The sequence below is a fragment of the Ammodytes marinus genome (genome assembly GCF_949987685.1).
Source record: "Ammodytes marinus genome assembly, chromosome: 1".
NCBI classification, from domain to species: domain Eukaryota; kingdom Metazoa; phylum Chordata; class Actinopteri; order Uranoscopiformes; family Ammodytidae; genus Ammodytes; species Ammodytes marinus.
The window spans coordinates 9,913,450-9,937,789 of NC_137230.1; positions in this window are offsets into that span (position 1 = coordinate 9,913,450).

Sequence of the window (24,340 nt, forward strand, 5' to 3'; positions counted from 1 at the left end):
TACAAATTAAATAAAGTACGATGGTTTGGTAGGACCAGGCTAATGGTATTATGGTCACAAGCTGCAAATAAATAAATAAAATTAACACATTTTTGACTCATTTTAATTTGAAATGTCTCTTTGTACAACTTTATTTCAACCAAACAGATAAGGTTGGAAGACGTACCTATCAAAAACAGGGAAAAAATATATAAATATCAAAGGAGAATTATATCGGACAGTCTGTCATCGGCTGGCCTTTCAGCCAGTGCTCATTATTCCTGCACAGAATGGGCTACGTTACGTATGCCGTAATGTTCACAAAAGGAGCCTAACCAGAACCGAATGGAATGAAGAGAATAAATAAAAATGACAGGCTTGGAAATGAAAAAGTCATGACCTTATTCATTCAGAGGTGACATGACTTCTTGTTACTAAGATAACTGAAATGACCAATGTCTAATGGAGGCTTGTCACGGTGTGTGATGAAAGTACTTAACCAGCAGTTAGGAGACACATGCCACCATGTTGGAGGTGTGACAGCAAAATCAAAGATTGTAATTCATTTTCACCTTGTGGTGGATTTTGAATGGTTAATACCAGAGTTGCTGAGCAAAGGCCTTTAAATGTTAAGAGGTCACTGTGAGAGACGAAGACAACCTTTTAATAGATAAATGTCATCCGATGCTGGGACCTGTGATATGCCTATTTTAGGGAGTACCAGCATGCTAAGGTTTTGATATAAGACTGCTCACAGGCGTATACAGCTAGCCTTGAGGGGACAGCCCTCGTTGCTCATGCTACCACTAAGTCCTCTGTATGTCTGATGGAATCTCTGAAATAAACCTGAAACATCGAATTGTCCAGCCTCGCCTTTGTCTTTGTCAGCATGGGGGAGATTCGGTCACCACACGACAACCTTCCTTCATTCCTGCAGCTCCCTGCAAAAAATCAAACCTAACTGTTCTTAAATTTGACAATATTTCTCAAATTTTTCAGGCAAATCTCGCCTTTGTCTGGGAGGTTCTTTCTCAGTTTTGTTTGAGAAATGTCACAGTTTTATGCACATTGTCAGAACAAGATGTTATCGTTCTTCAACCTGTTGGTTGTGTCATCATTGGTAACTATACAATCACCGACCCTCAGTCTTCATATGAAAATAAGGGTGGTCAAGAGAATCTACGATTGACGTCTTGGATGAGACAAGGCATTTTGCCACCGTTTATGCTATTAATGTCCATGAAAGTATGATTTTTTTTATTGCAGTTTAGTTTTCGAAGCATCTTTATCATCTGCAATAATACATGCTTTACTTGAAACATTTTGGGAATTGCCGAAGTCCCTAACTTGCTGAAAATCCTTAGTGTCTCTCCAAAAAGGAAATATTTATGAACATACCGGTAATGCCAGTATGACAAATCCTTGTGTCATTGTTTACAAACAAGACAGTCAAAATGTTAGTCATGTCATTAGTCTGGTGTCACTATATCGGTTTACTCTGTCAGTATATTTAAGATGTAAAATATAGATGCGGTTTTGATGATGATGATTGACAATGCACACGGCTGCACTTGTTCTCTTTGGCATATATACATTTCAACTGCACAACATTTCATGTCACTGTATGCAGGTGACAGATTGCAAGAGATAGCATAGCAAAAAGGATCTAAATTCAAACTCCTCTAAGGCAGAACTGATTCTGTCTGCACCTCCTGTCATTATTGTCTATGCACCTGTGAGTTACTTCAGAAAACTATTAAAAATGTAAAGAAAATATACTTGGGATTTGACAACTGATTCCACCATGTTGCATGTAAAGAGTATGCAACAGAGAACTTTTGATAAACACAAACCACTATGGCTAACATGTGAGGGTTAGGCAACTAAATACTTAAGGTCAAGTAAAGATTATGAATAGGGTTAATAACAAGGCAAACGTGATTTCTGGAAAGAAAATGGACCTCATTTGTTGAAATTCAGAGCATGTACTGTATGTCAGAGTACAGCCACTCCAAGTTACAAGCCCACCTGATTCCATGACCTCGATTACAGAAACATATGAGCAACGCACACTTCTTCCATTGTCCATTTCAACTCCCAGCCTGAAGGAAGAGGTTTATCGTAAAACCGCCAATTTGCGCGGACATATTTATATATATACAGTATATAAAAAACAAGGACTGAATCCTAAACACCTTTCCCATAAATCCCGTGCTGTGTAGAGAGAAGATGCTGTTTCCTCATTTGCAGCGCAGTGCCCCGACCAATAGAGATGCATGTTCAGCAAAAGCGACAACTCGTGGTAGCAATTGGAGTGTGACATGCAGACAAGCAGACAAGGTGTAATCCATAGATAAACACTGACAAGGAGGCAGGCAAACAGGACGCCTGCAAGAGCAAAAGATGGCTGCACCTACAACACACAGCATCGGACGGCCAAGTCAAACAAGCCTGCTGGAGGTATAGCTACCGCGTTGCCATTTACATTACATTTTTACATTCACTGTTTGATGGACATGGAGGGGCTCTGGCAAGTATAAAATACAAGCCCACACTGTGTGAGGAGCAGGGGCATGTTTCATAGCAACAAACATAATGCATTATGGATGTATTATACATTAAACATCACTTGAGTACTTTTGAGTCTTATATAGATAGATAGTGTGGATAGATAGATAGATATATAGTTTGGATAGATAGATAGATAGATAGATAGATAGATAGATAGATAGATAGATAGATAGATAGATAGATAGATAGATAGATAGATAGATAGATAGATAGATAGATAGATAGATAGATAGATAGATAGATAGATAGATAGATAGATAGATAGATAGATAGATAGATAGATAGATAGATAGATAGATAGATAGATAGATAGATAGATAGATAGATAGATAGATAGATAGATAGATAGATAGATAGATAGATAGATAGATAGATAGATAGATAGATAGATAGATAGACAGACAGACAGATAGATAGATAGATAGATAGATAGATAGATAGATAGATAGATAGATAGATAGATAGATAGATAGATAGATAGATAGATAGATAGATAGATAGATAGATAGATAGATAGATAGATAGATAGATAGATAGATAGATAGATAGATAGATAGATAGATAGATGTACTTCTGCTGGTCAAGACCTGGTTTGAATAGAGGAAGTCAATCGCATACTGTATTTGCGATCCGGAATATCCTGCACTTCGAGAAGGAAAAACAGCTGAGTCACTGTGGGGAAAATGAATTCATAATTTATAATCATTCAGCTGAGCTATGCCTGTCTCACACTACAGCGCCTGTCTTTCTCTCTGTCCCTGAAAACAAACCATTTTGTTTTTACGGTCAAGACTGTAAATAAGTCATTCGGCAGCCATTTTCAATCTGCACTAGCTGTGACTCTGACTGGATAAGCTAATCAGCTCTCGCCTCAGGGATTACATTCCTTATCATATCTCTGCCACAAGTCAGGTTAAGCATGCCGCCACATTGTAACTCTTTTTAATAAAGCCCCATTTTAAAATCAAGATTTGGGTAAAGCCACCCACTCGGTTAATTGGTTTCTATTATATTAGGAGGGATTGTGTGGCAGCCAACTCAGAAGGACTGGCTGCAGCTGGAGTGCGTGCAGCACTGCTGACTCACACACCGAGACCTCACAACTCCAATTTGCTCCATCATTGAAAAGTACTTGGGAACTACTTTAATGGGTGCCTGATAAGTGTGGGTAGAGAGTGCAGAGAGTTTGGCTTTTTGTGAATGTCATTACCTGGGTCGTTGTGGCTGTGTCGATGGATGTTATCAGCCAGGCAGCTAATATCCAGTCCACAGGATTGCAGTATTATCGGGTGCCATCTGTCTAAAGGCGACAACAGTCTCAATTCCCCAACAAGTTGTTGTTGGTTTCTGCAAGTTCAGACATTAGAGAATGCAGTTGTTAATCAGGGAATGGGCTCACCGATACATAGCTTAAACACTCTTGACTCACAAACTTAAATCTCTTTTCAACACTATATGTGATTAAAAGTGTAAATAAAAATGTTCCTGCTGCCAAATTTAAAGGTGCTCAAAGGAACTTTCAGTGTGAGTTAATTCTTGCACCCCCTTTGGACAGAAGTGGTAGTGTTTTTTTCTACACCGGATGTTGTTCCTGGGTGAGCGTATACATACCCATGACAAAGGCATTAAGAATAGCATGTGGATGAACTGATGGTCTCGATCGCTGTTACATGCAATTTCTGATCATCAGAGGACATTTAAGTAATGTTGCCTGTTTTGGGCAAACTTTCCTCTTGAGACCAAATACAAATGTTAATTTATGGACTCGCACACACTCACACTAAAAAACACACTCACTCACACAAAAACACACACACACACACACACGCACACACACACGCACACAAACACACACACACACACACACACACACACACCACACACACACACATAGACTAACATTTGTGAGACCAAAATCCATCAAATAACTGAAATAATAACAGGAACCATGACCCATATAAAGGAGAGTGACTGCACCTTTTCCACCTTGCAAAGCCATGGAGGTAATCCAGGACAATTTTTTTTTATTATTTTTTTTAAAGAAACTCACAAATTGAATTTGGATATTGCTCATTCTGTTGTTGTCAGATGTCCTTTCACTAGGGCAAAATACAAAGTTGTTATCCAGACACAGTTGCCTAGGGCACAAATAAGATAGCAGGGGGATACATCCTTTATTCTTTTTTTCACTAACTTTTAAAGTTTCTCGTACTCAGCTACTGCTGTGTCAAAAAAAGGAGTACCTGCCTGCAAATAGTAGGCCTACAAAGCAGCACTTTTAGGTCACGAAACATTTTCTCAACAGAAACTAAAGGACACAAGACTGCTGCTACTTCACATTAAAACAATTCAACTAGATGTAACATAGGGTGGCTTTCATTGTGAAGCAGTCACACAACTAGCAACACATGTATTGTGTTAGCACTGATCGAGATCGTAAAGGAACAGACAATTTTGAAGGGAGATGTGTAAAACATATTCATCTGAACCCAAAGACCTAGCATTGTTACTGTGCCTGGCCCTGCACATTCATTAACAAAGCACCTCAGACATTGAGTAAAATGTATTATTTGGTGAAATTGGGCTGTGTAAGAAAAAACAGACTTGTCTTGACCGGATACACTAGCCTCTTCTATTAAGGAAATATTTTGGCTGTCATTAAGGGAGACATTTTTAAATACGGATTCAAATCTCAGTTACGTTGTGCTTCCAAGTTTCAAGTTTTAAAATGTGATTACAAAGTTTGCCCAGGTACAAGGAGGGTTTTTTTGCGTTCAATGTGTGCACTGGCATGCTTGATTATGCCAGTCTTCTGACATGTGAAGTGGGAGGAATAATCCAAACATTATCAGGTTTCTACACAAGTTAAAGGTGGCTAGTACCCAAATGCTTACTGAATACTGTTCAGCGGTAAGACAAGAAAAGTGGCTGCCGGAGGAAAATCTTTGAAGTCAGCATTATTGCCTTATCTTCTCACACAACAACAAAAAGCTAATGAAATACATACTTTCTGTGCAGTGCTACTCTCTCCACAACACACCTCTAGAGGTGAATCATTAATTGATAAGAGTGCAGGTACAAGAGCTTAGCAGGTTTGAACTGTGTTTTGCCGCACACCCATTATGTGGTGTGAGGGTCATTGAACACACCTGATGGCTCTCCAGGAAATGACCCTACCTTCACTTATACCTCCTTCTTACAACCCTCAGCATCTTTAGGAGGGATGAGTTGTTTGCCTACAGCCCACAAAGAGCCATTCACTATACAGCCATTCAGCTCAACACCCAGATATCACACTGACTCCAAAAGTAGACAGGGCCATGGCATGGTAATGGTAACACCCGTTGTTCTACTTTCTTGCCCTATATAAAGATGTAACTACCACTGAAGCCAGATCTTGGCCTGCTTTGTGTTGCGTCCCATGTTTCTGGTGCAGGCAGTGTTTTTTGACACTGACAAAATGCTCATAAACCTCCAATATATATAAAATCTTAATGTAATTGCTAATAATTAAACTCTGGTGGAGAAATTCTAATACAAAATCTAAAAACATGAAATACTAATAAAAATTTAAATAAATCTGCCTCTAAATCTAGTTATAAGAACGTACTATATGTACTCCCAGAAAACATCTCAAACCCTGTGCACTTTGATTACAGCTCTGTATCACAAATCAATGAAAATAATATACTGTACATTAAAATCAAAGCAATAAAACCTAAAATATAAATCAGAATCAAGCCTGTTCATATCTTTTGGGGGTAACAATCTCAGCGGTCCCCAAACAACTCCCATATGTTGGTCACGATGGGGGCAACAAAAGACAGGTCTCTCACCTGTCACCTGTCTTTAGGCCGGCTCTATGAACAGCTGAGGCATGGAGGGTGGCAGGAAAACAAGCTGTGTGCGCTTTTATCACGGTCTACAGCTCCTGCAGTCTGTAGCTGCATTTAGCACACAAAAAAAACATGTTGTCAAGGGGAGAAGTAGAATAATATAACTTGGCATAGGCGAAGATGTACACGTGGGAATCATTGTCAGTGTCAACCAATGGGTGGCATGGAGTCATATCCATTTTGTCGAGGCCAGGAGGGCTGGTCCTGTACACATCTTCTCTGGCACAAGAGGGTTGTCTGTGTCATCGTGTTCCCACACCATGCTCTCAGAGAAACAAAATATCTGTAGCACTGCAGGCACCTCTCTGCACAAAGAGCATTCTGGCTTGTTCACTACAGCCGAAACTTTTATTTTTTGAAAGTAGTCGGGGGGGTGGGGAGGGACAGCAATTGCCAGCAGACCAGCTTGGGACAAAGCTGTCCTTGGCTGAAGTTTCCTTTCTGCAGGTAAAGGAACATTGGCCCCACAAAACACCACTCCACATGAATGCTAATGTTGCTCTGTTTGGGCTGTATGTGTGTTGGCTAACACGTTTACAATATCCACTTCATATGTCGATAATGTGATCATTGAGGGCTGACCCTCATTTCCAATGACATTGAGTCATAGTATGCTTCCGTACTAAACTTCCCTTTTCCTGCAAATAAATTAATATATATTATCTCTGACACTGTTTACTACTGACTTATCTTTGGGCATATACAATATACTGTATGTACTCAATTGTAGCTTGAAAAAGATTGGATTTAACTTTATTAGCTAGTTATCGAAATGTGACCCTTGTTTGGCAAAGCAAATGAAGTAATTTTAGACATGGGGCGTTGCTACCATATAAGCTCCATCTTAAAAAAACAACAACATTGTGACACAAGGCTTATAAATTATGTTGTGTTTCCTTTTCAGCCAACATGAGATGATTAATCCTTTCTCGGATCCTCCTTTTTATTACTGAAAGATAGACAGCCGGTGAACTTGTCATTCACCCACATTACTGTACTTTAGCTGGAGGTGTCCACAACAAGGGATAAACTGTCCCAGAAAATTACGTACTTCATAAGAATTGTACTACATTGTCAGTTTTAAATTTCTGTTGTGGTTTCTTCAGCACCAGAGAACCATCTGGTTGCAAACATGTTGGATAGGTGATTCATGAAATATGCCATCTGCCCCTCTGGGGCTCATAGTCAGACGGTATAGCCTACCATTGCTATTTATGAAATCAGCCCTAAGCATGACAGATTCCTCAGAAACGTGTGAGTTTCCCACCACCTCCTCACTTAAAACCCTGAGCTCTGTTGATTGCAAATCTGACAGCCATCATATCCCAGTTGAAGAAGCCACCAAGCTACGTACTTGTTAAATATGCAATTTTTGGGAAGAAGAAATAATTTTTCCGGATCAGTTTTCATTAAAGGTTGCTGAGGCAGGCTTATGACAAGCAAATACTTTGAATTAATGTTTCATCTTGCTATAGTGATTGAGCTGGGCATAATCAAAGTGTCTATATCTGCAGCCTGCTCAATCACCTCTCTTTTATAAATGCTTTTCATCCTGGAGAGGCAACACCAATGTTATAGTTCTGTCTTTAGAACAGTTGATTTGATCTCAGTGATGAATCCATTACTTTTCCACAGGACTACTGAGTTTTAAACCCGGAGGCAGAGCTGGAATAACGGTGCGGTCTCCTTCACAGGGTTGAAGGTTCCTCCTAGGTTCTTTGATGTGGGCGGCTCTGAATAAGCAGGTGGGTGGACTGGAAATATGTTCATTAAACAGCTCTGGAATGACTCCAGCAACTACGTTGCTGTAGTCAAAGTAGTCTTCCACTACTTTGATCTGGGAAGAGAGAGAGATGGAGAGAGAGAGAGAGTGTGTGAAGCAAATGATATACAAAGAGTGGGACAGGGGAAAGAAGATCAATTTAAAAAAAACAATAATTTAGTTTTGGGACGTAGCTATTACCTGTTCGGTGAAGATATACTTTGTAATAAACTTAGAATTTCTGACATTAAAAACCCCGATATCAATCATTTTGAAAAACTGTGGTATAATTTAGATTAACTCACACAAGCTTTGAGAAACACTATTTGAGTCCCTCAAACTGAATCTTGCTTTTCAATCAAGCTGGTGCAAAAGCTGTGCTTTTAACGATAAGTGTCTGATCCCTTATTTAAAAGTGATTATGTCGGGGGCGCCTTTAGCTCAGTTGGTAAGGCGTCCCCCTCCCGGGCCGGGCCCAGCAGCAGACCCGGGTTCGATTCCCACCCGCGGTCGTTCTCTGCATGTCACTCCCCTCTCTGCCCCGTTTCACCTCTGTCTCTCTGCCCTATCAATAAAGCATAAAAATATCTTAAAAAAAACAATTGGTCTGTTTGGCAGTCTGGACTTTGTGGATAAACTACTCAATTATACACTTCAGTTTCTACCTTACATACCACTTAGTATGATACTTGAGAAAAGCTTTAGAAAAGTTAAACTAAATGGTCACAGGTTAAAAACATTGGTAAAGAATAACCACAGTATCAACTGCCTCACAAAAAATGACACCCCACCATACTTTAATGCATACAAAGAAAGAAAGACTTCCAGTGTACAACTTTTCTCTTTTTCATGCAATCTTCCATCTGATCTTTTTTTTTTTTAAGACATTTTTTGGGCATTTTTCTGCTTTATTGATAGTGCAGAGAGACAGAGGTGAAATGGGGCAGAGAGGGGAGTGACATGCAGAGAACGACCGCGGGCTGGAATCAAACCCTGGTCTGCGGCTGGGCCCGGCCCGGGGGGGGGGGGGGGGGGGGGGGGGGGCTACGCCCTACCATCTGATCTTTAATGAGTTGCCATTTCCGTTAATTCCCCCGTTGCACTATTTTTATAAAGGCAATGGTGAACCTAGTGCAATTAAGGCCCATAGGATATTTCTGACGGGGTTATAACTTTGACGTGGGAGGCTCACAATGTAAGTGTCAATAGGTCTGCGTATCTTTATATAGCGTTTCTAACCATGCATGAGCTGTTATGTGCAGTAAACTCAAGGCGAGGAACGAATGTTCAACACATTGTTCTTGATTTAGTGTTGTGAGTGAGAGGGGGGCCTTTCAACCCCTTTATCTCCAGCTTTCCATCTGGGAATGAGCAATGTGTTACCACGTTTCAACTTGAACTTGTGAAATTGTGTTTATTCCTTTCGGTGTACTATAAATGAATCTCCTGCTGGACATAGTATTTAGCCATTTACATATGTGTTCCGAATAATATTGTCTATGGTGTTTATGTGAGCAGTAGTGTTATGTACCCGCCCTCCAGAAAGTTTGCACTAGCTGTTCGCACGTATTGGAGCTACATTAAATAATGATCAAGGCACCGGCATCAGTCACCGACAATATACTTATAGTTTGGAGGGAGAAAATACGGTTGACATTCAACTGATAAAAAAACTCTTCTTTACCCTTTGTGTTACTGTAAGATCCTGCAGGCAGGCAGTCTAGAAGAAGGCACACATACAGAATGACAACAACACATACAAAACCTATACAAAAATGTCATCTGATCACAATACAAAACAGCTGGTTGAGTGGAATTTAATTCACCTGACAGACAGGGAAAGGGACACAAAAATGTCACTTTGACTTGGAAACACAGAGGGAGACTGATAAAGGCACAGACAGAATGTGAAGGGAGGTGTCTGGCAACGCCTGCATACCCCAAGCTCCAATTAGAGTAATGCAGAGCAGAGGAGGTGTGTGTGTGTGTGTGTGTGGGGGGGGGGGGTGTGTGTGGGTGCGTGCGTGCCAGTGTGTGTGTGCTTGCGCGTGTGTGTGAGAGAAAGAGAGTGCGTGCATAAGTGCGTGCCTGTGTGTGTGTGCGTGTGCATGTGCTTGTGTGTGTGTGCGACTGTGCGTGTGTGTGTATGTGTTTAGGGGGATCAGGTGGAAACAAGGTCACTCTCTCCTCCCTGAGATATTTACAACCTAGCATGAAACGCAGGGACCAAAAAAATCGACGTCGTCGTCGGGTCCAGGGAAATAAAAAAAACAAAAATACATCCCCCTGATTTGAGGCCTGCTGACTTGACAAAATGGAAAAGTGGCCTCCGTCCCTTTCCCCAATGTCAGAGAGCAGCTGAGCCCGGCTCAATCATCACCTGTGTGTGTTTGTGTGTGTGTGTGTGTGGGGGGGAGGGTGGGGGGGGTTATGAGAAGCCTCATCTGCCCTTTATCCAGCCTCCAGATAATTATCATAATTCTGTATTAATCAACGCCGCCTACGCCACTCAGCAGCAGCTATAAAAAAAGAAAATGACCCAACACTTTGACTATTTGCTCTCAGAGGGAGGGAGATGTGAAGGTTTTGGGGGATGGAGTAGGTAGGTACTGAAATATATATATATTGGGATCCCACTCCTGGTATTAAAAGGGAAGGGAAGTCTTTGATGTGGCAATGGAGTAGTGTTCTAATGAGGCTCGTTACACAGCGATCTGTCCCTGCCAGACTAGAGGTGGCATCACAGAGCAGCAGCCAGCCCTTGCTAAAACACTCCTGCTGTTCTCAGTTTGTTCAGCCAGGCTCGATCACAGCCGGCCCAGCGCTACACTTTGTGCCCGTATATCCACACTTTCAATTATTCATCGGGACTATACTAGTACAGCACCTCGCAAAAACACAAGACGGGATGCAAATCGGCCGCTGTTAGCACTTCAGATCACCCGTTTTTTTAGGGGGGATTTTAGGTGTAGGGGAGACCGGGGTAAGTAGGCACACTTTTTACTCTAGTGAGAATTAGTCATCACCTAAACATCTTTCAATAGTCATTCCTACATTAAATTGAAGCTTAAGGTGTTGGCTTGAAATGTGAACCCCTCACTTTTTCTAACTTATTGTAATAAAGAAGAAATTTACCATCAAAGACACTCTAACACATTGTGACAACCAACCCCATCAAGGGGTCGGTTGTCACACACTATGGGGTTGTTTGTCACAATGTTATCTGTATGGGAAAAATCTTAAAAAGAAGGCAAGAAAGCAGAACTACATTTGAAAGTTTAATTTCATTGTCAAGTTGAAAAATAGGCCTACATAACTTTATGCATCTTAACACAAAATGAGCAAGGAATTAACAAAAAGGAAATCCATATTAAGACCAACCTACTGTATGTAACAACATAAAGAACAAAACAAATAGGTCTAACAATAATAGCCTACTCAACTAGGATACACACATTCACTATCTGAGTTACAGTGATGGCAAATGTAGGGTCTGCTCACTCTAACTAAGCAGAGATTGTGTGCCCACTGGTTGCACATAAAACACTTCTCCCTTACCTCCCCTGAACGGGTGCTGGAGAACGTTTCCATACAAACCAAACACAAACTATCCTCTTCATCTGATGAAGATTCCTCCTCCTGTCTCTTTCTCTTCTGTTTCTTATTCCCCAGCTGGGGTGGAGTGCACTGGGGTGCAGTAGCCTTGGCAACTGATCTAGTTTGGGATGCACTGGGTCATTTTGATTTTGTTGCCCTTTTTCTCTTTTGCATGCTAGCTGCCTTTCCTGCTCAATTCTCTCCTTCTCTGGGGTGTCAGTGAGGATACAGCTTGACATTTTCTTTTGTTATTGGGTTCCTTTCCTGGCTGCACCCTTTGGATACCATGCGACAGCCAACCCCCCAAAAAATTTGACGACAAACCCCAACTGGAATTTATTGCTAGCATCAAGGCCAACAACCATCTGACAACTAATTAGCTTGCTAAAAACAATCTAAACTATAGCTTACCCTTCACACTTTTTTAGGGTAACAAGTGTTTTGTTATAAACCCATTGTGTAAAAGCCTTGAAGAAAAATACTGAGGAGCTAAATATTTTCAATTTGACATGAAAAACACTAACAGTCCTCTCACCTCAAATGCAGCAGTCTAACTCCAAGGAAGACTATGTAGATGACCTCTGATCCCAGTTTTGGATATTTACATACCAAAATTTAACAGACAGCGCCTTCTGGTTCCGAGATATAACGATTGTGACAACCTACCCGTGTGACAAATTACCCCGTTCTCCCCTATCCCAATAGTTAACCAGGTTCCAAGCGTAAAACAATCTTTAAATCCAGTTCCGGACTTATCATTGTTGTTTTCTGATATGTTATTCACAGTTATACAGGATATTTTCCATCACTGCACTCTGGTAGTGTATCTACTGCAATTGTTCAAGTACATTCTAATTATACTATCAATTATAACCCTTTAAACTTAAGTTGTACTTTTTTGAGGAGTTCTATTGTTCACTGATACATTTTACTTTGTACATGTGCAAACTGTATACCATCTGTTACATTCTGTTTCTTGTGTTTGAAGCCAACCATTCTAAATAATAATAGAAGTCATCTGAGGAAGACAGCATGTCAGTGTGTCTTATAAATATCGAGCCATTCCAAACTGTCACAAGCCTGAGTCAATGATTGAAACGTGTCACCGTTTGCTATTCATAGCATAGCATATGACACATTTAATGCCAGAGATATAAGGCACACAGCATCTGTCATGCCATAAAATATGTCTTTCAAAAACGCCTGTGAGACACCTTTTTTTTAAGATGTAGAAATCACAAGGCTGTTGGCTTTAATTACCTGTTAAAGTGATGGTTTGGCTTTTTTGTTCATACAGAAAATAGTCGGCTGCGATTTAAATGTTCCTCAACGCTTTATTCAGCTATGACAGAAAGCCAATACAGAAAGACAGCATAAGAGTCATGTCGCTCTGGTATTATACGGCATCCGATGTGCCGGAGGGAGCGGCAGCATCAAAGAAGAACTTTCATTAGTCGGAAAGTAATAATCAAGGAAGGAAAAGTGTATATTTATTTCTCTCTCAGGGTGAATCAGTGATGATTTCTAATTGGAGACTTCAGTTATTGCCCCCACCTCTCTAGTTAAGCCCCTATTAAGTGCTGGGACCGTTTTCATCATTTTAATTCTCTGCCTATTTCTTAATGTCCGACAGTGCACAAGCAAATGGCCCGATGTTCTTTTACCGGCATCTCGAGGGGAAACCGTCGTAAAGACTGATTGGAGATGAGAAGAAATTCAAGGACAGTTGATGGGTATAACGTGTAATAAAGAAAGTGAATAAGAAGATGGCTAGCAAGCAAACATGCACAATTTAAAATATAATGAAAAAATCATCTTTGGACAGAAATGCACCTAATACGTCTGATGACACTGCTACTGGGTATTTTTAAAATCAGCTCATTTATATTGCTGTATAACTGATTATGTTTTTGTTTTAGTACATACCAGATGACAACAGAGTGATCTGTTCATTACAGTGCTCTTAAGAGGGCAAAGAAGTTGTGCATTTCATCTTGTGCATTCAGACTTGTGTGTTTCAAGTTACAGAACTGTTACTAGGTCCGATTTTGTGCTTTCTATCCATCTATCGATAGTGCAAAAACCACAGAATACAGTGTGCTCGCTGGTCAATCAAAATGCAGTAATTAACACACATTGCAACAAACCCGAATGTGGCGTTTACCTTTGTTGATATTTTAGTCTCTGAACTCTCTAATTCAGAATTGATTGGTTCTGGTAATTCAGCTTGGGGTGCAATTCCTTATTTTCTGTTTCTTGGTATTTATGATGAGAATATATTGTTACTCCAATGGACAAAACATTCACACTGCAGTTTGGAATATGTTAAGTGATCAATAATTTTATAAATGTTTCACCATATTACTGTAATCCAGAGTCCTTACTGGGGTGTTATATGGCAATTCTGCTTCCCCTTGACAACAGCTCAATTGGGACAAGGAACAGTTCATGTGTGTGATGTTTGGTTTACAACCCCTGTCTAACTATTTCCACATCAATTATTTACTTTTCATGATCCAACACTACCCATGTCAAATATTTCCTAATCTAAATTATAAATGGGGCTCATGAGACCTTGCTCATGTAAAGTGTGTTAATTGAGTAAAAGCATCAATCCTTTCCAGTCAAATGCTGCATATCTGTAGCCTAATGTTATGCACGTGTAAAGTGAAAGTGCCTGCTATATGTCTGCTCCACTACATTTATTTAGACACGATGAAACATGATATATCAACAATGTGACCTGTCCGGTTCATTACATTTGTATACGTCAATTGTGTGCAACTAGCCAACATATTGAGTGGAATGCAGCAGTCTGTGCCGGTGTTTTCTTAAAGCTTATTTCAGAACAATATTTTAAAGGTGGAACATAATATATCTTCTCTGGACCACACCTGGGATCAAAGACAGCTTTCATACTTCACCAAATATGCTGAGCCCTTACTGTGTCAATATACAGTATATATCACTCTAAGCCTGCCGTTGAGCAATGTTAGCTTCTACCGATACACAGGGTACAAGATGACAAACAGATTCTTCAGCTTTGTGAGGCCACTATCCCCACAGCGCTAAACTAGCAAAGAATTGCACTGATCTTATGTGCTTAAAGAATGCCCATAGCATCAACACAATGCTTACCTCCACGAGTTTACAAGGTCTCTGGTATATGAAAAAAATACAGCATTGTTTGGCATCAAAGGTGACTTCTATATTCTAGAATTACTGTAGTTGTAGACATAACACTCAACAAAACCACCTGTTGTAGTTTTGCCTCCATTTGTTACTAAGAGGAAGCTCGCCGTGTAGCCAAGGAAATAAACATGGAATTAAAGTCTGCTTTTTCATAAATGACTGATATTTGTGTTCATTGTTCAATTGGACAAATACACAAAACTCAGTAATTGTCTCTGGTGCCAAAGACAAACACTTAAAAGTCAGCGCAAACCAGAGTTATTGGTGTAGCCATGGATTCTGACCTGAATTTTAAAAACCACATTAAGCCAATTACTAAGTCAGCCTACTTTCACCTTTAGAACATATCAATAATTAAAGGACTTATGTCTCAGCAGGATTTAGAAAAATGTGTTCATGCGTTTATCTTCAGTAGACTTGACTACACTAACAGTGTCTACACAGGTCTTCCTGGAACGCAGGAACGCGATTTGAGAAGCCTATCCCTCCAGGTGAGGGAAGGGGAGCGGGAGCCTTGTTTGAGACAGTTATTTGTCATCATAATGACTGATAACGGGGCTGAACCATCAAAGAAAAAAAAGAAAATACAATGAAGAAAAGCTAAATGGGAGAGTGATAGGCGGGCGGAGGGCGTTGCCAAGCAACGTATACACTATTTCACGGAGCGAACCTAGACTGCAGTGTTTACTTCTAAATGAATGAGCGGTAGCCTACTAAAACAAAGTTTACATTGCCTCACCAGCATCATCAGATGACCATTATTCATCGGAAATAGTCATTATTTACAACAACATAAACACATTACCTCATCGTGATCCATACTAACTGCCGTCTCTTGTTCATTCGCTTTGTGTGAGGACACGGAATCTTTCAGCTCCGTGAGAGGTGACACTACATCAACTCATTGCAATCAGGTGTGTGTAGCACTGACTGGCATTAGTTGATGCTGTGTCACTAACCACTCTCACAGAGCCGAAAAGAGTCCGGTGCCCTCACACTTTCAACACACGGACATGCACTATATTACTTCCTGATCATTTGAATCTCGCACGCCTGGCACGAGCTAGAAAACAGCTTCACGACAGCTGGCGTCGTAAAAATACTACCGCTTTTGTCCAGAGGGGACGCCAACGAGCCATTTTACTCGTAGTGGCTTTAAGCTAATTCAGACCGCTGCTGCTCAAGTTCTCACACAAAATAGTGGATCACCACTCAAGTTTTGAGGTTCCTACACTGACTTCCTGTCAGTCAAATAATCGATTTCAAAATGCAGCTGTTTTTTTTTATAAAGCACTGAATTGTTGAGAGCCAAAATGCATTTCTGATAACGTGCTGCTACATTATGAACCATTAAACTCTTAAACTCCCAGAAAAATGGATGTCTGCTGAAACTTTCAGCTCTTTTAAATCAAATCTGTAGACTGTTTTATTAGTCTATTAACCTGTAACTTTTTAATTGCTTGTTTTTATTGTCTCTTAAAATGCAATTTGTCTGCCTGTTATGGCTTTATGTTTTATTATCACTTAAATGCAATGTCAATATTTTCTTATGTATTATGTATGTATTTTCATGCTCCTGTAAAGCACTTTGAATTGCTATTTGTCTGAATTGTGCTTTATAAATAAACTTGGCTTGCCTCTAGTGGCAGAATCTGCCAAGAAGGAGCAGTAACATCTTACTCGAACAGGGAAATGTGGACCCATACTAGAACCAGAGAAGAGCTCGCTGCTAAATGTCTAGAAGTGGGTATGGAACCAAACTGCTGTAAGGGTGCTGGACACTAGTGGTTTAAGAGAGGCTCACAAGTACCTGGCCTATCCGTTCTATGTTGGGGTTTTCCCCAGGGAACAATTGGTTGGCCTCTAAATGTTGTTTATGCCTAAGCACTTCTTGACTGTTTGGGCTATCTGCTAATATTAAAGGTGCTCCGAGGAACTTTCAGTTTGTGTTCATTCTTGCACCCCCTCTGGACAAAAGCGGTAGTGATGGGTGCGCGCACCTATAACAAAGGCATTAGGAAAAACTATATAAAAATAGCATTCTTTGCTCTGATGGTCTTGCTTGCTGCTATCTGTAATTTACGATCATCAGAGGAAAAATTAGACTGTTTCAGAAATATTTAAATGTTCCTTCTAGCACCTTTAAAAAAAACTACTCTCTCTTTCCACATGGTTTGCATGCTAAACATTTTGTATAATGATTAATGTATACATGAAATCACTCAAATTTCTGTTTCTTGCATCAGGGCACCATGGCCTCCCCAAGAAGGAACTATCAGCAAAATGTTTCACAGTCAAACTATAACTCCTTTCCCAAGACGATGAATCAAGCTTTCACACTATTAAATGATATGACCCAATTTCTGCGTGGACTCGTTGCTAGTTGCTATTTGCAGCGCTATTTTGTTTACTCTCTTTATGTATTGTGTTGGGTGATTAACTCGCTGTCAGAGACAATAAGGTACTGGGTCTGAAAATGGGTCTTGCTATTTAGGTTAGTGGAGGCTGCTGGATACAGTAACGACACACAAGCAAATTAGTCACGGACATTATTGTATACGTATAAGAATACACATCTATTCAAATGGTGTGTATTTTTCTTCTTCTTGAGCTTACATTATTGTGTCTAATTGTATTACCTCTGTCCTACATTTCTCCTGTTATCTCTGTGTCGAGATACAACATGCTGTAAGTGCTTGACATTTTATTTACACTGTAAAACACATACATGTACACACTCAGCAAGAGGCTGAGAGGTGATGACATAGGAGGAAGTGTGAGGCTATAGAGGAATGGATTTAACAGCAGGCTGATGATTCTCCTCACCATCACCCCTATAACACACACCTCATTAAATCACTCCTACACCCCCATCTGTACTGAGAACACAGAAATGGATGCCAGCCCTATGTGTGTGTGTGTGTGTTGGTGCGAATTTTTGCATGTACCCTTTGTGACTGTGCTCTGTATATATATTTGTATGTTAGGCCATTTATAAATGTGTCAGTGTGTTGCAGAAGCTACATTTGGAGGCTTCAGGTCGGACGTGCACTTTCTTAGAAACAAAGAATCTTGGTGGGAGAGAAACATTGCTGTGGGCTTACAATGTAAAAATGAGTGGTCCACCCAAAATTAGTTTAAGATCGATTGGTTGTCTTGAGGTCAAGTGTTTAAAAAAGAAAGACTAAGAGGCTGAAGCGCACGCTAGTGCCTCTGTTAGGTTGTGCTGTAGTTATTTGAGTTTACTGCTAGGTCAGCATGCTGGCATGCTTATTATTACAATTTGAAAACGCAGGATATCATGTTTAAAATGTTCAATGTCTTTTCGATGTGTTTTTGCAGGTATTTGGACAAGTGTTAGACAAATTTAAATGTTGACCTGATAATGCAACCAGATTGACAAGTGAAGGTTAAATAAATCTAAGCGCAAAGTTAAATTGCAATGCATACAAAGTCCAGATGTTTCATTCATATTCCACAAGTGTCAATATTACGGTAGCACTTGTGGAAAATTCAAGAGTTCAGCCATTAGGCGTAAACCTCTGGGAACCATAAATGTCTGTAAACATTTTTCAGAAGTCCATCTAATAATAGTTGAGACACATTCAGTCTGATTCCAAAGTGGCAGCCCGCCAACCAACGTTGCCATCCCTGGAGTATCGCTGTTATCATTGCTAATATTACAATATATTCTGAAACAAAATGCTGACATAACTGTCATAACTTTATGCAATAACTGTCCACAGATCACTCCTTTGTAATGATGGATCTACCAAAGTCTCAGTGGAGTTGAAAAGACTTAAGTGCTTCCAACTTTGTACTGGGCCATGATGAGAAAATAGTCCTGTGTAAAGTGCAGTGAAGAAACACACAGTGCTGTGCTTGGAGCGGCATGCCCATATAGCGTAAATCATTATTTGACACTTCTACATCATGGCTATCCAACATTACGATGACATTTATAGGTCAGAAAAGACGGAAAATCATAACAGGTCCCCTTTAACTGTTTGCAATAAATGTCCACACATCATTACTTTGAGTAGAGTTTGAGTGCATCACAGGGGGTTGTTTCCTTGGTAATCAATGTTACTTTTTCTGAGTAAAAGTTTAAACATTTAGCTTATCCATTCAGAAAACTGATAAAACCAACAGCTGGTGCATTCTCATCGTCTGATGATAGGAGAATCAGTGGTGTGCAAACTTCACATTTTATTCTTGAAATTACGTTTGAAGGTGTGTACGCCATTTGAGCACTTGCATGAATTGAATTATGCCTTGGTATCAATGACTTTCTTGTGTAATACCGTTTGGTTCATCAATCCTAATGTTCCTCATTTGAGTGATTATGGCCTCTTGCCCTGCCCTGCAGTGACTAGCTTTGTACCCCCTATTCGAGTGTTGGTCATAAAAAACATCTTTTAACTAATTTGCCGTTAGACATGGTCGGACGACATGACGTACAAAGTGGTTAGTTTGGAGCATCACCTCTGGTCTACACGGACAATTCCGGCCTGTATGTACTCATCTCATACACACTCGTACGGTAGAACAGGCACAGAATAAAAATGGTAATGTATATTATTCATTTACTGTTACTTTACTGTGAAGAAGTTGGTTATTCTAGTTTTTAATCTGCCTCCCATTAGAATTGCAGCATTTCACCGAATGCACCGGGGTTGAATAAAAACAAGTCCCTCAACAACCTTTAAGCTTTTAACCCATTCTGAATATGAAGCTGTTTTACTCACTCATAAATAATGCAGGGATGTTTTAAAGCAGATGCATTACGTAGAGCACTATTGTTCGGACACTCTGTTTAATGAATAGGTCGTCCCTAAGAGCTATTGCCTGAAAGCAAAGCCTTCCTCGATGTCTTCTCCTCCCTTGTGCATTAGTTCACCGTTGAGTTGTTGTGTTTTGGGAAGGCAGCGGCTCCGGCCTGATTCTGACAGTCTAATGTTCAGACTCAGTAAATTGTGTTGGGATCGCGCCCCTGGGAGACATGAACGTGACGATGGCCTGTGGGTTGTAAGTACCGCGCTCATAGACAATATTGTGAGTCTGCTTGCCCTTTTCCTTTGTAAGATGAATTAATTATTCATTCACCAATGGGAGATAAAGAGAAGAGAAGAGGATGTGTTTTTGTACGAGATTCTGAAATCTTTTTTAGGTGTCAGTGGAGCTTAAACAGGAACAATGGAAACCCGACAGAGGAGCATCTCTATTCCAAATGAAAATGTCCTTGTATTACTGGGAACCACATCAAAGCCAAGTTTTTATCCGAAAAATTCAAAATGAACAGCGTAAGCAACCGTGGCACCATTTCCCATTTTTCCCTTCAGTGACCACAATCCGATCAGCCCCCCCCCCCCCCAGAGCCCAGTACAGGGGTCTAATGCCTCATTTCCACCAAGTAGAGTGGGTCGGATCGGAGCGGTCCGGTCCGGATAGTTTGGCTTTTCATTTGCCAAAAGTTGGGTAGGGTACGGTTTAAGCGCACCTAACCGCTCTGAGCCGCTCCCAATCTCAGTACTCCTCCGTAGGGGTACTAGCCGCCTGAAAGCGGTCCGAAAATGCGGAGCGACACACCCCCGTCATTTGATTGGTCGAAAGAATCATTTCCGCCATGTGTAGTCATCTCGGCAAGAGTGAAGAGAGTCTTGTGTTTTGTCGAAAATGTGAGCACAGCACTGTTTATTGTGTGGTGTTTTTCCTCGTCAATAAATTAATCAGTTGGTTACACTGTGTCCCACTGCTAGTGACGTAGCTGCCGCAGCCAGCGCTGTTCGCTCATGAGTTGCACCGAGCCGTTTCTGTGTGTTTTCGCCATGGAAGGAGAGACCGCTGGCTTGACCACAGCTGTTCCACAGCCCGATAGTTTGACCCACATTCTGGCGGCGGCTATCGCAGTCCAGCCGAAACCCCGCCCTACCCGTAAATGTAGGGTCATAAACCCCGCCCTACCAGTAAAGGTAGGGTCGGCGGTGGAAACAACACCGAGATTCTTAAAAGTGAGCTGTCCCGCTCTGAGCCGCTCTGACCCGACCCGCTCTACTCGGTGGAAATGAGGCATTGTCATCTCCCTGTTCAAGACATTGGCTGACGTCAATGCCCAGGCTTGACTCACTTGTTGTTAAAACTTTTAAATCATTCATTTAAAATGCTCTTTGCTTATCAAGTATTCCAATCAAAATGTCTGTCATATGGGGTGGTAGCAATTGTGTCGGGATGAATGACGAGAAATTTCTTTTGTCGCCACTTTGATGATTTAAATGTGTAAATGTAACCTTATCTGCCCTGCGCCGCAATGAGAAACAACCTTTTTGGTTTACTGGGGAGCTTTTCCAAGACTTATCCCTGTTTTTATTTCAACATTGCTGAATAGTTTTGATTGTGGGGGAAAAACCCAGACAAATACAAGAGACCTTGACATCTTGTTGTATGAGCAGCGCTGTGAAATCAATCTTGATATATAACCTTGACATATTAAAACAAGATAGTCGACAAGAGGCGAAAATAGCATTTATTTGGAGTTGTCCTTTCAAAATGGTTCGATGTTTGCTGTTTTTTATTTCAGTTTTTTGACTCCACCACCTCCTGAGGGAAATACACAGCTCGTCTGCTTAGTTCACCAGCTACACACTAAGTTGATCATCACTGGAGCCATCTAGTGCTGAGATCCAATCTAAAGAAAAACTTCCTAGCAATAATGTCCACTATTGCAACAGATTTGCCACAACACAATGTTGATTTATCTAATCACCCCCCCCCCCCCCCCCCCCCCCCCCCCCCCATACATGCACCTCCTCTCTGGTAGCCCTCGGCATCAGAAGATCAATTCTTTACAGGAAGTGGAGAGTCGCCAACATGCGCCAGCTTTGAACTCCTTGAATGCCAAGGGACTGGATGCAGGAAAGAGAGGGGGCAGCTGGGTACGTGGGTGGCAGGACATCAGATGTAGGATCTCAGAAAACCATAGGAGGTGAAGAAGGATGGTGTGCGTGCGTGTGCGTGTGTGCTTGTGTGTGCACACATGCGTGTGTGCGTGTGATGTTATAGGGTGTCAGAGAGATTGCACAGCGAGGTGCAGGAGGAGGCCTATAAATACAAACCTGTTGCCAACGCAGTGGGCAAGCTCCAGCCAGGTTGGAGTCGTTTCCATAGCAGTAAATGCCATTTATCTAATGTATTGGCCTATTACGACCTCTCCTTTATGTGTTCCTGCTGAGGGATCCCCTGCAGTCTCACAGCAGGGCCACCGATGCACACAATTGATTGGGGAGTCGTTCTATTTCTGCAAGCAAACCCTCACTCATGCTTCTGCCTCTCTCGCTCTTCTTCCCCCAACCCTCCCTCTATCTGTCCGCCTGTTCCTCTTTATCTCCCTCTGTCCTTTTGCCTTTTTTCTTGCCTCTGTCTCTTTTTGCTCTTTAGAGGACTGGCTGGCTACAGGCGCATTGTCCGGCCGCTCTTGCAAAAAAAGAAGAAAAAAAAATCAATAATATAATTCTAATTCAAACTGATATCAAAAGGCACAGGGCCACTAACCCAGCAAACCCTCTGTAGACTCATCATGAGCCCATGTTTTTTCCGTGCCGTTTATTTTTGTTCTGCTGTTCTGGTCCCTTCGATCTCCTGTTCAGACGGGGCTCCTGTGGGCTTTACTCGCCCCAGCATCATCTGAACAGAGTTGAGATTTTACATTCCACGCGGACACATTTGGCTGTGAGTAGCCGTGAGTATCCATGAGCTCCCGTTTGTGAGATAGCTGTGTCTGTGATAAGTACCGCAGATATTGGCATACGAAAGCACTTTTTGCAACAACACAGAGAGAGAGAGAGAGAGAGAGAGAGAGAGAGCGAGAGATGCTTGCCCTGAACGTAATTTTAATCTTTCATAAGCTATGCCAAGAGGAAAACAATTATTATAATTAGGAATTCTCAGAAGCCCAACTTCTTAAGAACAATGGCGGAAACATAGTGTAGGGGTGCATTAAGCACTCATGTTTATTCTATTTTAAGTCTGCCAGTATCACTTACTTAATGTAATTATTGCAAATCACCAATCACTCTCTGCCCCCCTCTGGCTATACCAAACCACTAATGCTATTCTGCACTCCCCCCAAAAAATGCATATCAGCATGTTTTGTCCAATAACAGAGTCATTTGTGGAGCTGAAATGCAGTCCGGTGGTATGAGGAGATGTTTAAGACCTTGAGGCGCTGTTACAGTTCAATATTAATGAGATAATTTGATCAAGTTAGCACCAAGGCAGACATTTTGTGGTTGCATAATTCACAGTCCATATGGTTTGTAGTTGGTTTACCAGAAAAACCCTTGCTGTAAGCTCTTTAGATCATTTGTAAAGGGGCGAGGCAGCAAAGGAGCACTCTCAACAATTTGCGCTAGATGCAAAACATTTCTAACTCTAACTGCAAGAGACGAAAGAGCAAATGCAGTGAAACAGTGTATTTCTTTGGATGTTTGCCTTTTCTCTCAGTGCAGTTTCGTGGTGTGTGTTTAGGTACTAGAGGCATTAGTTTTTTTTTACATTGACCACATTCCTCAACTTGTTGACAGATAGCGTCCTGTGTGTTTCTCGAAAGCAGTGTAATCTATTAAAAGATGATTTTGAGTTAACTGCTGTAGTTGTTTAGAGAGCAGTTCACAGGCAGTCACATATGATTTGTTTTCTATGGGTTGAGCGCAGCAAGAATGTGCCACCTATTTGTCATTGTTTATATTCACCCAGTCAGCCTGACAGTCAGCCAGTACTTGGTTGTTTTCTCTGAGAGCACGGTCTGCTTGTGTAAAGGGCTCTTGACAAAATGAGGATTATATTCGGACAAAGACTCCATCTGGGGATAATGACAAGTTTGAGAACTAAACTAGCACCAGTATGATTCTGTCCTATAGCACACTGCAGTGCACACAAGCCTTTATGCTCAATTCCAATGTATTGCTCAGGACAGATTTTGTGTGTGTCTGTTCACATTATCTGCCCCAATGAGAGCAATAACAACGAGGTCAGATGCAGCACACTGTCATATGGGGGCAAACATGTAGGCCACTGGAGTAAGTGTTCACAGTTTCATTTATAAGTTGATGTGTCGTGGAAGCCGGAATTAATGAGCAGATGATAACTAAGACGAGGGTGAGGAGAAAAAAAAGAGCTGTGTGTGTGTGTGTGTGTGTGTGTGTGTGTGTGTGTAGTCGGAGCCGGGAGTGGTGAGATTGTGACATTACCGGGCTTTACAGAAACAGATTTCATTGAAAATGCCAGGATGTCAACATCTACTTTTAACTACATCTGTTTTTCTCAGTCGCACTGTCAATATGGATTG